Here is a 13534-nt window from a genome sequence, read left to right as displayed (position 1 = left end):
AGAAATTGTTCCCATTCCTATATTAAATATTATAATGGCACCAAAAACCTACCTGGCTCTGGGGCAGCTTCTGTCCCATCTGTGTCCACTGCAGGCTCCACGGCTGGCTGTTTTTCAGTGGGGGTCATGTAGTGAGGTGGTGTGGTGCTCCACCACCCACCAGAGGGAAGAACCTCCCCAGACACCAAAGTGGGTGGAGCCAGTGGATCCTGTGCCCGCCCCCCAGAGGTCAAGGTGCAGGACAGGAAGTATAGAAGTCAAACCCCTGAGCTCACTTGGGCTGCAGCCACCAGAGAGGCCAGATGCCTATGGTCTGGCTCCTGCTTGGGAGACCCTGGCAATCCGCAGCCAACCCGAGGACTGGCCGGACCGGCCAATGCCTAATGCTGACCGGTGCGTGGAGGAGCTGCCAAGTCTACCCCTCACCAGCTACCCAGAGGAACCCATGGTGCTGGATCCCTGAGAGCACACCACCCTGACCCAGGTACCCTACGAGGGGAAGTCTGGAAGTAGCCCAGGGGCAGCCGACCCTAGTCTGGCTGCAGCACTGCCAGACCCCATGTTGGTGTGTTGCGGCCAGGATCCCCACTGACAAAGCAGCGGGCGGGTCTTCTGCCGCTGCTAGGGCTCCAGTCTGTGATGCAGTGGAGTGGGTGGGCCTCCATCCCCCTGCCACCCACCTTGCGGGTGGCAATCTCCCCCTCTCCCTGGTCACTCAAAGCCAGGAGCCTGAGGTTTGATATTGAACTGTTTGCTCAGTCCCTGCTGGAGGGCCTGAGCTTCTGAATGTTTGTTTGCTGCCCGCCCTGACCCATGGCCTGGGCTTATATTGAACTACTTGCGGGGCCCTGCCGGAAGGTCTGGGCCATAGACTGGGTATTTCCCAACCCAGCAGACAGGGTGTAGCGAGGCGGTGTGGTGCCCCAGCACCCCGCAGATGGCCGAGTCCCCTTACACTTGGTGGAAAATGTGGGCACAAGCCCTAGACCCCTGTGAGAAAGGGTCGGGGGGGGGGAACGTCCCCCAAAGGAGTCATGGATATGTCCAAATTTTTTAAGCTCCTGGCAGAGAGCCAGGAGCAACAGCAATTGGCCCAGCTCCAACAGCAGCAGCAGCAGCAGGCCGCACAGCTCCGGCAGCAACAGCAGCTCATCCAACAGCTGGGGACCCAGCAGCAGCAGCTGATTCGGGACCTGGGTGTTCAGAACCAGGAGTTCCAGTGACAATGCATACAACAGCTGACAACGACACTGCCACGCCCCCCTAAGCCCCAGCTGGGAGACGAGGCCGGGTCACCCTGCCCCAGTGTGCCGGTGCGGCTAACCAAAATGGGACTGGAGGATGTTAGGATATAGATATACAGGCCTGCCTGTAAAGGCCTATACTTTAAGAATGTAGGTATATGTTTATCATTTAGCTAGTAATAGAGGTATACAAGAAAGTATCTGTGTAAGGGCCTTCTCACACTGTGACAGTCTGAGGCCCTGTTCTTAGGCCAATGCCTTTGGCTAAGCAGCAGAGGCAGCCATAAGCTGGGAAGCGAACGGTCACATCCTCACATTCCAAACTAGTCAATATGGGGCTGTTAGGAAGGTGATCCGATCTATAACCTCCAGAGAAAGGGAAGAGCCTAGAAGATGTAAAAGGAAATTTAGGTTGATAGTTTTCTGTCTGGTAAGAACTCACTTATCAATAGACACAGCTGGGAAACCCTTATGTCTTTATAGATGTAGTTGTGAAATCCTCACTTCTGTATTGTTTTGTCATTATAGTTCCCACTTTGCTATTGTTTATTTGCATGGTCTCTGGTTCTGTGATTGTTTCTGTCTGCTGTATAATTAATTTTGCCGGGTGTAAACTAATTAAGGTGGTGGGATATAATTGGTTAGCTAATCATGTTACAATATGTTAGGATTGGATAGGTAAATTTCAGTAGAATGATTGGTTAAGGTATAACTAAGAATATTACTATATAAATTAGGGGCAAACAGGAAGTAAGTTGGGATTCGAAAATAAGGGAAAAGGAACTTGGATTTAAGCTGCTGGAAGTTCACCCCACTAAACATCGAATTGTTTGCACCTTTGGACTTCGCATATTGTTGCTCTCTGTTCATGCGAGAAGGACCAGGGAAGTGGGAGAGTGAAGGAATAAGATCTCTAACAGAGGATGACCCCGAAGTTTTTTTGGTGACTTTTGAAAGGGTGCACAGGTCACAGGGTGAGCACCTGACCAGTGGGCCACCCTCCTGGCCCCTTATCTGACTGTGACTGCCCGAACTGTGTACTGGGGGCTATCCACGGAGGATGTGCAGGACTATACCCAGGTAAAGGCGGCGATTCTAGTTGCCTTAGATGTCAGTTTGGAAACCTTCCAGTGGCAGTTCCGGAGTCAGACCTACCCCACAGGTGCCCGACCCCGGTTGGTGGCCCAAGAGCTGAGGGGAGGCGTGCAAGCGGTGGCTAGAGCCCAAGAGGCGAACCCCAGATGAGCTCACTTAGCAAGTCATCCTGGAACAGTTCATCCACATCCTCCCGCCACAAGGAAGGGCCTGGGTCCTCCGCCATCGGCCTGTGATGCCAGCCACCACCATCACTCTAATGAAAGATTTTCTTGCGGCTGAAGCCCCAGTGGGACCAGCTATTTGAGCCCACCCACCAGGGCCCGAGCGCCCTACCCCAGAGAGGAAAGGGAGCACCCGGATTGAGCTGCAAAACCCTTTGTGGGGCCAGGAGCTCCGGTATAGACGTCCCGAGGGGCCAGTTCGGCAAGTCCCTCGTGACCCTGAGATGGGGATCAGAAAAACCAATCCAAGCCCCCCAAGGGGCCCCGGGGAGCACCTGCCTGGCCTGGATGACCAGAGCTCGGGCCCTGTTTCTCCTGTGGCAAATATGGACACTTGCGATGGGATTGCACTAAGATGGACAGCAGTTTCAATCACATTTGCACGTGGGGGAAACCGTTCCCAACGGCCGGAGACCACCAAGCTTACAGTGCCAGAAGTTGTTGGGGATCACTTGACCCTGGCCCTGATTGACTCAGGCTGCGGTCAGACCCTAATCCACCAAAGCTTAGGCCTCCCAGCGGACCCCAACCTGGGGGCCACTCTGTTGCAGTGTATCCATGGCGATGTACGGCCCTATGCCAGTGCCCGAATCTGGCTCCGAGTGGATGGGGTCATGTGGCTGATGATGGTTGGCCTGGATCCACGACTAGCCTACCCCGTGATCCTCGGATGTGACTGGCCAGATTTCCCAGGGGTCCTTCATTGGAACACTGATGAAGGCCCCCAGATCACCCCAGCACTGGAAGGAGGCTGCTTTGAGACCCACGCAGAGGAGGGGGAGGAAAGGGACCCCAATGGACAGAGGAGAGCCCAAGGACCCTCCACCAACGTCTGCCGATGAACCTAGAGTTAGCTTCGACTTCTACTGGTACCGAAGGGAGGACCCTACCCTTAGTCGAGCGTATGAGCAGCTGGCAGCCGTTGATAGGACCCTGATCGTTCTGTGTCGGGAAAAGGTGTGGCCCCATTTTGAGTTATGCCATGACCGTCTCTACTGGGTAGAACGAGATCCCCACACTGGAGAGGTCCAGACCCGTCTGCTTGTGCCTTGGTAATGAAACTCACCCATGACATCCCAGCTGCAGGGCACTTGGGCCATGAAAAGACCCTCGCCCAAATTTTGACATGATTCTTCTGGCCCGGTGTGCACCAGGAGGTGAGGAACTATTGTAGTTCCTGTCCAGAATGTCAGCTGGCTGCTCCCCCACAGATGCCCAAGGCCCCACTGATTCCCATACCCATTGTAGAAACACCATTTGAGCGAGTGGCCATGGACTTAGTGGGCCCCCTCTGGAAAAGTATGGCTGGGTTTCAGTACGTGTTGGTCATCGTGGATTACACCACCCATTTCCCTGAAGCCGTCCCGCTATGGAGCACCACCACCAGAACCATCACTGACGAGCTCATGAAGGTCTTTGCCTGCATGGGCTTACCCCGGGAACTCCTTACTGACCAGGGCACCAACTTCACCTCCTGACTGCTGCGGCAGGTGTTCAACCTCCTGGGGATTTAGCAGCTACGCACCTCCATCTACCACCCACAAACCAACAGCTTGGTGGAATGGTTCAATCGTACCCTAAATGACATGCTGCGCAAATTTTCCCCAGAGGACCTATGCCGATGGGATCAGCTGCTGCTACCTTTGCTTCTGGCCGTCCGTGAGGTACCCCAATCCTCCAGAAAATTTTCCCCTTTTAAGCTATTATATGGACGTTGCCCAAGGGGGCTACTGGACCTCATGAGGGAGACATGGGAACAAGCCCCATCACCAACCCAGGGCCTTCTGAAGTATATCCTCCAGCTTCAGGAATGCTTTACTCAGACGGGAGCTCTAGCTCAGGAGAACTTGAAGGCCGCTCAGCAAGCTCAGCCGGAGACCCGGGTCTGCAATTTCAAACCCAGCAATCAGGTTCTGCTCCTCCTGCCCTCCAGCGTATCAAAACTACTGGTCCGTTGGCATGGGGCCGTATGAGGTGGTCCGAAAGGTTGGACCAGTCACCTATGAGATTGACCAGCACAAGAAAACTCAACAATACCATATTAACCTCCTCCTGAAGCCCTGGTGAGAGTGAGAGGGCCTTTTAATTAACCTCTGCCCCCTCCCCCACCCAGAGCCTGAGTTGTTGGGCCCCCGAGTACCCTGACCAAAGACTCTGCAGTACCCCTGCTCAGAGAAACCCTGACCGAGGAGCAGTGTAAGCAGACCCAGTGCCTCCTGCAGGTGTTCACCAGAACTTTCACCACCCAGCTGGGCCACACGACCCTTGTTCACCATACCATTCGGACGGAGCCTGGAGTGGTGATCTGGGACTCTAATAGGCCCTTGCCACACCTCATGCGGCAAGTTGTCGAGGAAGAAGTCCAAGCTATGCTAGATTTGGGGGTCATTGAACCATCACAAAGTGAGTGGTGCAGCCTGGTAGTGCTGGTACCCAAACCCAATGGCACACAGCGATTCTGTATCGACTTCCAATGCATCAATGCCATTTCAAAATTTGACGCATACCCGATGCCTCGGGTCGAACTGCTGGGCTGCTTAGGAGAGGCTTGTTTTCTCTCCACCCTCGATCTGAGTAAAGGTTACTGGCAGATCCCGCTCGACCCTGCCTCCCGGGAAAGGACCACATTTGCCACCTCCACGGCCCTATACCAGTTCACGAGAATGCCCTTCGGTCTCCACTGGGCCCTGGCAACATTTCAATGGCTGATGGACTGCCTCCTTTAACCCCACCGAGAGTATGATGTCGTTATTTACAGCTGCCAGTGAGAGAACCACCTGGAACAGGTAGATGAAGTCCTGAGGTCCCTGCGGACAGCAGGATTAACTGCCAATCCAAAAAAATGCCGCATTGGATGGCAAAAGACCACCTACCTGGGATATACTATCGGGAGGGGACAGGTGAGACCCCTCTTGGGAAAGGTTCAGGCCCTGATGGGCTGCCCACCGCCCACCATGAAGCGTCAAGTGCACCAGTTCCTGGGACTTGCGGGCTACTACCTGTGGTTTATTCCTGGTTTCGCATCTATCACAGCCCCTTTAACCAGACTTTTGACCAAACACCGCCCCCAACATATAGGACATGAGGATGCCTTCCAGGCATTCAAAGATACTCTCTCTGCCACGAGTCCATCCTATACATTCCTGACTTTAACAGGGAGTTCATCCTCCAGATGGACACCTTGGAGGAAGGACTTGGGGCCATCCTGTCCCAAGAGGTGGATGGAGAAGAACACCTGGTCTTATACCTCAATTGGAAATTGTTTCCACAAGAGAGAAACTACTCGGTGATAGAGAAGGAGGCCCTGGCAGTGAAATGGGCCTGTAACGCATTGCGTTACTACCTCCTTGGGGCCCCGTTCATGCTGGGAACCACTGTTCAGTGGTCAGCCAAAATGAAAAATAATATGAGACTAATGCACTGCTACCTGGCACTGCAGCACTATGCTTTTATTGTCCACCATAGGGCAGGTAAGGACCACGCAAATGCAGACTTCTTGTCTGGAAGATTTGGAAGGGTCTGACCCCGATGAGCGTGAGCTAGACTTGGGGAGTGGGGGGTGTAGTGAGGAGGTATGGTGCCCCACTACCCCACAGATGGAAGAACCTCCCCAGACACCAAAGTGGGTGGAGCCACTGGATCCTGCACCCCCCCCCAGAGGTCAAGGCACAGAACAGGAAGTATAAAAGCCCAACCCCAGAGCTGCAGCCACCAGGAGACCAGACGCCTGTGGCTTGGCTCCTGCTTGGAAGACCCCGGCAATCTGCAGCCAACCTGAGGACTGGCCGGACCGGCCAATGCCTAATGCTGACCAGTGCATGGAGGAGCTGCCAAGCCTACCCCTCACCAGTTACCCAGAGGAGCTGCCAAGCCTACCCCTCGCCAGCTACCCCGAGGAACTCATGGTGCTGGAACCCTCTGAGGACACCACCCTGATCCAGGTACTCTATGAGGGGGAGTCCGGAAGTAGCCTAGTCTGGTTGATGCACTGACAGAGCCCATGTTAGTGTGTTGCAGCCAGGATCCCCACTGACACAGCAGCGGGTCTTCTGTCACTGCTAGGGCTCCGGTCTGGGATGCAGTGGAGTGGGTGGGCCTGTGTCCCCCCTGCCACCCACCTTGCGGGTGGCAATCTCCCCCTCTCCCTGGTCACTCAAAGCCAGGAGCCTGAGGTTTGATATTGAACTATTTGCTCAATCCCTGCCAGAGGGCTTGAGCTTCTGAATGTTTGTTTGCTGCCTGCCCTGACCCTTACAGGGCATCAAACAGCTCCTCTGAGTATGGTCCCAAGATTTGCTGCTGCTGGTCCTGCTGCAGAGCCTCCTGTGAGATCAGTTTCAGCAACAGAGTCCCTTCTCTGGCCGTAATCTGCACCCGCTGGTGGCTCCCATCAATCCTCATGCTGGATTCTTGGACCAGCAGGATGCCATCTCACTGGCCATGTCACTGGCTCTCTGCTGGGCACAGTACTCAGCACCCAGTCAAACTCCTCATAAAATTGACGTGATGTCAACAGGGTGCAGTTCTGATCCCTGGTTTTCCTGTACTCAGTCTTGAGCCACTTAATCTACTCCCCATACTGGTCACCACTCCAGTATATTTGCAAAGCTGCCAGCTTCTCTGCTATTTGCTGGTATTCATGATCATTCCAGTACTCTTACTAAAGTCCACTGTTTTTCTAGCTTCACACCACAGATTAACCAGATTCTGACTGTCTCCCCTGACCATGAAATAATGTGCTTGGTTTGTTCTGATCAGTCTCTGTTGCAAACACAAAATGTTCTCTGGTGAGTTTGCAGACTGGTGGTCAGAAGACAATAGTAGGGTTAAACACTGACTGAGTTTCTGCACTACACCAAGTCGGGGTTGGTTCTGTTTTCACTGGTGCGGTCAATTGGAGGTTCTTGGGATAGAGAGGACAAAGGAAGTTGTCCCATGGGACTGTGGAATACTTTTGGTGGACTCTCAGGACCCAAGTTGTGAGGTGGGTTAGGGAGCGGGGGCTATATTTATGCTGCAAAGCAACAGGGCTCAAACCCTGGTTCCCGGCTTGACTTGGACTCTCAATACCCATGGGTCCTAGGACCCCAGCTCTGAGCTTGATTTTGAGAGATTTTGTATGTAGACGGAAGGGATGGCGGGGGGGCTTTGAGGTTAAGCCCAGGCTTACATTGCAGTGTAGACATACCTGCATAGTCAACATGAAAAAAATCCAGTATCTCTTAGACATGTCACAGTACATCACATGGCTAGTTTTGAGATTGACTAAATGTATAGTTAGATTAAAAAATACACTTGGACCTTAATCAAAACCCTGGTCCAAAAACTGCTAGAAGTTCAGAGGACATTCAGATACAATTCTAGTCCCAGAGCCATACTTTGTAGCTAAAACCCAACCCAAATTAAAGTTCTGATCTTATTTCACAAAATGGGAGATAATACATACTTATCAAAATGTTAAAGGAGCTGCCTTTTCCTGTAGCTTTTTATTGAACCGAAAAATAGTTTGGAAAAATAGCCTTATGGTGTCTGGTCTATAAGAAAATAGTCTAAATTTATTAAAGATGCAAATGAACATGTTTTTGTCTTATTTTTTTCCAACCTTTTTTATTGACAATTTGAAGCAAAAACATGCTGCAGATTTTTGTCCAGATCCCTCATTCACCCACGCTGTGTTGACAAAAGATCAGGGAGAAGACCAAGGTTTAAGCTCCCTAATTTGGAAGCCAGACTGTCCTTGGCATGATTTAGAGGAGCCTGAAGAATAATTTATACCCAGCTTCCAACAGCCACAGGGTCATATTTTGGCAGCAGGGGAGCTCAGGGCTTTAAGGATGCCTTGGCCATACAACCCTTGACCATACCCTCTGGTTTAGTAGCAGAATGGCGTAAGTGCTGTGATAGCATCTATTCATAGAGTTAAAGCCAGAAGAGACCATTCGGTCTTCTAGTTTGACCTCAAGTAAACCACAGGCCATTGTATTTTTACCCAGTTTCCCCTTTATTAAGCCTAATAACTTGTGTTTAACTACAGCATATCTTCCTGAACTTGATTTTATCCAGACTTGATTTTAAAGTCCTCAGGAGATGGAGAATCTACCACTTCCCTTGCTATCCCCCCCACCCCCATGTTTAATTATCCTACTGTTAAAAATGTGTGCCTAATTTCTCATTTGAATTTCAGGTCCAGGACAACTGGAAAAAGGCTAATGTAGTGCCCATCTTTAAAAAAGGGAAGAAGGAGGATCCTGGGAACTACAGGCCAGTCAGCCTCACCTCAGTCCCTGGAAAAATCATGGAGCAGGTCCTCAAGGAATCAATTCTGAAACACTTAGAGGAGAGGAAAATGATCAGGAACAGTCAGCATGGATTCGCCAAGGGCAAGTCATGCCTAATTGACTTCTATGACGAGAAAACTGGCTCTGTGGATGAGGGGAAAGCAGTGGACATGTTGTTCCTTGACTTTAGCAAAGCTTTTGACATGGTCTCCCACAGTATTCTTGCCAGCAAGCTAAAGAAGTATGGGCTGGATGAATGGACTATGAGGTGGATAGAAAGCTGGCTAGATTGTTGGGCCCAACAGGTAGTGATCAATGGCTCCATGTCTAGTTGGTAGCCGGTATCAAGTGGAGTGCCCCAAGGGTCAGTCCTGGGGCCGGTTTTGTTCAATATCTTCATTAATGATCTGGAGGATGGTGTGGATTTCACCCTCAGCAAGTTTGCAGATGACGCTAAACTGGGAGGAGAGGTAGATACTCTGGAAGGTAGGGATAGGATACAGAGGGATCTAGAGAAATTAGAGGATTGGCCAAAAGAAATCTGATGAGGTTCAACAAGGACAAGTGCAGAGTCCTGCACTTAAGACAGAAGAATCTCATGCACTGCTACAGACTAGGGACCAAATGGCTTGGCAGCAGTTCTGCAGAAAAGAACCTAGGGGTTACAGTAGACGAGAAGCTGGATATGAGTCAACAGTGTGCCCTTGTTGCCAAGAAGGCCAATGACATTTTGGGATGTATAAGTAGGGGCATTGCCAGCAGATCGAGGGACGTGATCGTTCCCCTCTATTCGACATTGGTGGGGCCTCATCTGGAGTACTGTGTCCAGTTTTGTAGTGTGGGGCCCAAGAAGGATGTGGAAAAATTGGAAAGAGTCCAGCGGAGGGCAACAAAAATTATTAGGGGACTGGAACACATGACTTATGAGGAGAAGCTGAGGGAACTGGGATTGTTTAATCTGCGGAAGAGAAGAATGAGGGGGGAATTGATAGCTGCTTTCAACTACCTGAAAGGGGCTTCCAAAGAGAATGGATCTAGACTGTTCTCAGTGGTAGCAGATGACAGAACAAGAAGCAATGGTCTCAAGTTGCAGTGGGGGAGGTTTAGGTTGGATATTAGGAAAAACTTTTTTCACTAGGAGGGTGGTGAAGCACTGGAATGCGTTACCTAGGGAGGTGATGGAATCTCCTTCCTTTGAAGTTTTTAAGGTCAGGCTTGACAAAGCCCTGGCTGGGATGATTTAGTTGGGGATTGGTCCTGCTTTGAGCAAGGGGTTGGACTAGATGACCACCTGAGGTCCCTTCCAACCCTGATATTCTATGATTCTATGCATTTGTCTGGTTTCAGCTTCCAACCGTTGGTTCTTGTTATGTCTTTCTCTGCTAGATTAAAGAGCTCTTTAATACCTGGTATTTTCTCCCCATGACGGTACTTATACACTGTAATCAAGTAAATGCTCAAACTTTTTTTGATAAGATACACAAATTATGCTGTTTAAGTCTCTCACTTTTAGGTATTTTCTCCAGTGCTTGAATCCCTTTAGTGTGTGTACGTGTCCCTTTTCTGCACCATCTCCAATTTTTCAACATTATTTTTAAAATGTGAATCCGAGAACTGGACACAGTAGTCCAATGTCAGTCACACCAGTGCAGTATAGAGAGGTAAAATCACCTCCCTACTCGTATTCAATACTGCCCTCTTTATACATCCAAAGATTGTGTTAGCCCTTTTTGCTGCAACATCATATTGGGGATGTTCACTTGCTTGTGTTCACTTGCTTGTGCACTTTGACCCCTTGATCCTTTTCAGAGTCACTGCTTTCCAGGATGCAGTTCCCCAGTGTGTAGGAAGGGCCTGTATTCCTTACTCCTAGATGTATAACTTTTCATGTGGCTGAGTTAAAATACATTCAGTTTGAATGGGCCCAGTTTACCCAGTGATCCAGATTTGATTGACTGCCGTTGTCCACATAATTATTTATTACTCTGCCAATCTTTGCATCATCTGCAAATTCTATTCATTCAGTCATTCTATACTACTTCCAGATAATTGATTAAAACTTTGGATAGCTCTGAGCCTAGTACCAATCCCTGCAGAAGGCACCGCCACCCCTGCCCCCCAGTATCTGGCACTCAAAGTTTCTGCTGCCTATGGGGATTCCTCAGGAGACTGGATCCACTGGCTTTATGGCTGCTTTGCACTTCTAGAACAGGGCCAAGCATCTGTCCCACTATATTTAATAATAAAATGTTTACAAAATTACAAAAACTGGTGGTAATAATTAGCAAAAGTTTGTATCACAGGAATGTGGCACTAAATGTATTGCATCTTTTCTCATCTTTTCTTCCAAGCATGGGCAAAGGAAGGAAGCGATTGTTCAAGGGGGGGATTTTTGCTGGGTTATCTTAATTTGTTGCACTTCAGATGCATTTTTAAGTTATGTCAAGGAATATGGAATATGGAAGGTGCCATTTTTATAAAGCAAAATAAATATAATTTTTAAACACCAAATACAATGAGTAGATAATAGCACAATCTGTTATTCCTGATGATCCATTTTCCTATAAACATAACAACTTGCTAATTTTCACTACAGCTATTTATTAATAGTTACTTTTAAATGTTTACAAGTAGGAATGACATATATTCATTAAAACATCAAAATGAAATATATCTATCCATTATCTCTTTCAGGAGTCTGGCCCAGTGACTTGCCAACAGAAGTTGCATTACGCCTGATAATTCATTATATGGCAATTCTTTTTCACAAAGGCTTAATCCACATAGGCACCTAAATCATACTGAATGCTCTTGACATTTCAAACGAGAGAAAGTTCCAGCATGGAGCTAAAATGTAATTAGAACCCATCAGTACATGATGAAACTGCTGCTGAGAAACGCACTGAGGATAGGCTATGGGAGTTGTGACAACAACCAGGGAATAGTCAAGAGACACTATATTTCCTCACATGTACTCCCCTTCCTAATAACTTGATTCAATTTATTGAAGGTGCTTGAGGCTTATTGGGCAGTGGGAGACATAACACAGAGGAGAAGAAACATGACTCAGAAGAAAGGATCTGGATCCTTACATTCCACTGATACAGAACGTAAAGTGTTGTCACCCAAGAAAACTAAAATACATATAATTACTCTTGAGACTTATTACAGTACCATCTAAAAAAAACACTTTTGTGGGAATAAATAATTTTAAAATTTGGAGAGCTGGGAAGGGGAACCTAAGACACTGTTAATGCAAACCATTTTGGCGAATAAATGTTATTACAGAGGAACAGTAAAAACATGAGCAGTGGAGAATGAATAGTTTATCAGACAGTACCCAACAGATAAACCAGTAGATATGAGGCAAGAGAAAGATAGAGAAGGACTTATGTTGAAGGAGAATATTTCATTGATGGCCTAAGACATCCAGATCACAGCATCCTAGGGTAGAGAGCACTTTACCTGTGAAGAGGCATTGCCGTTTCAGCATACATTGGAGATCTGCAGCTACCATGTTGCTATTAACAGCATGCCGAGTGTATCAGCGGATGACTTTCAACTTCATTTGCTTTTCCGACTCATTCTTGCCAGAAAATTCATGATCAAGAAAAAATTCAAGCACCAATACTAGATCAGGTAGGTTTGCTCTTAGAATGGAGGAGAAATGACAAGACATTTTCTGAGCCAATTACTCAGTTCAAATCCTTGTCTATGACTGAGATTTTTTTTGAGTGAAATTTTTATATTTTGCCTGCATAGTTTGTTTGTTTGTTTTTTGGTTTAAGATAAGAAATGCATATAGGACATGTGTTCTGCTTCTGTGAAAAGATTGCAGAAATGACCAGAGTATTGTTAAGGAATTCATGGGTCAGGAGCATGTACCACCCTGGAAGATAGTATTGGCATAGCATGTATGATGCAGGGAGTTCAGGGCATGAATAAGTAGCTGAGGGCCTGGGATCCACAGGAAACCAAGATCCCAACTCCTTGGATTTCAGTCAGCATCTTATTGGGACTTTGTCTTCTCTCCATTCTGCTCCCTTCCATCTGAGTACCAATAATTGAAGTCCAGCTGGTCCTATGCCAAGCTTCATTCACTACCAGGCCACAGGCTGCACACTGTGATTCCAGTAACAGAATTCAGAGATCATGGAGGATTAAATAATGCTGCTCTAATTGCCATGAACTAATCATGATTTGTTACACTGGATTTTAATCACAGATGCAGGGGCTATGTGGCACAATGGGACCTATTCCCAGAGGTCCTCCCCAGTTCCCTGCCTCTATTAACTTTCCAGTGTGACCTTTCAACCACGCAGGTTTGGGAAGGTACCAGGGGGAGAATTTAACCTAACCTAGGGCCTTTTCCCTTCTGCCCCATTTCATTCTGCCCCAGTTTTGTGAAGGCTTTGGATCAACTCTGTGCTGTCAAATTGGAAATTAGCAGAGGGTCTGATTTTGAGAAAGAAGAAAAGGAGTTCTTCAAGTTCTTTAATTTAAGTTGATATTCAGCCTACCAAAGTACCAATGTACTTACTGTAGTTGTGAATACATTCTATATTCTATTAACTAGAGGTAAACTGGCTGATTCCTCATAGCACAAATTGTGTGTGTGCATGCACAACTGTACTTCACATCCATGTTGTATTAAGTAATATATTAGAAGTAGTTGGATGTTAAAGATTGTGAA

The sequence above is a fragment of the Lepidochelys kempii genome, chromosome 1 (assembly GCF_965140265.1).
Source record: "Lepidochelys kempii isolate rLepKem1 chromosome 1, rLepKem1.hap2, whole genome shotgun sequence".
Lineage (NCBI taxonomy): Eukaryota > Metazoa > Chordata > Testudines > Cheloniidae > Lepidochelys > Lepidochelys kempii.
This window is presented reverse-complemented; position numbering follows the sequence as displayed.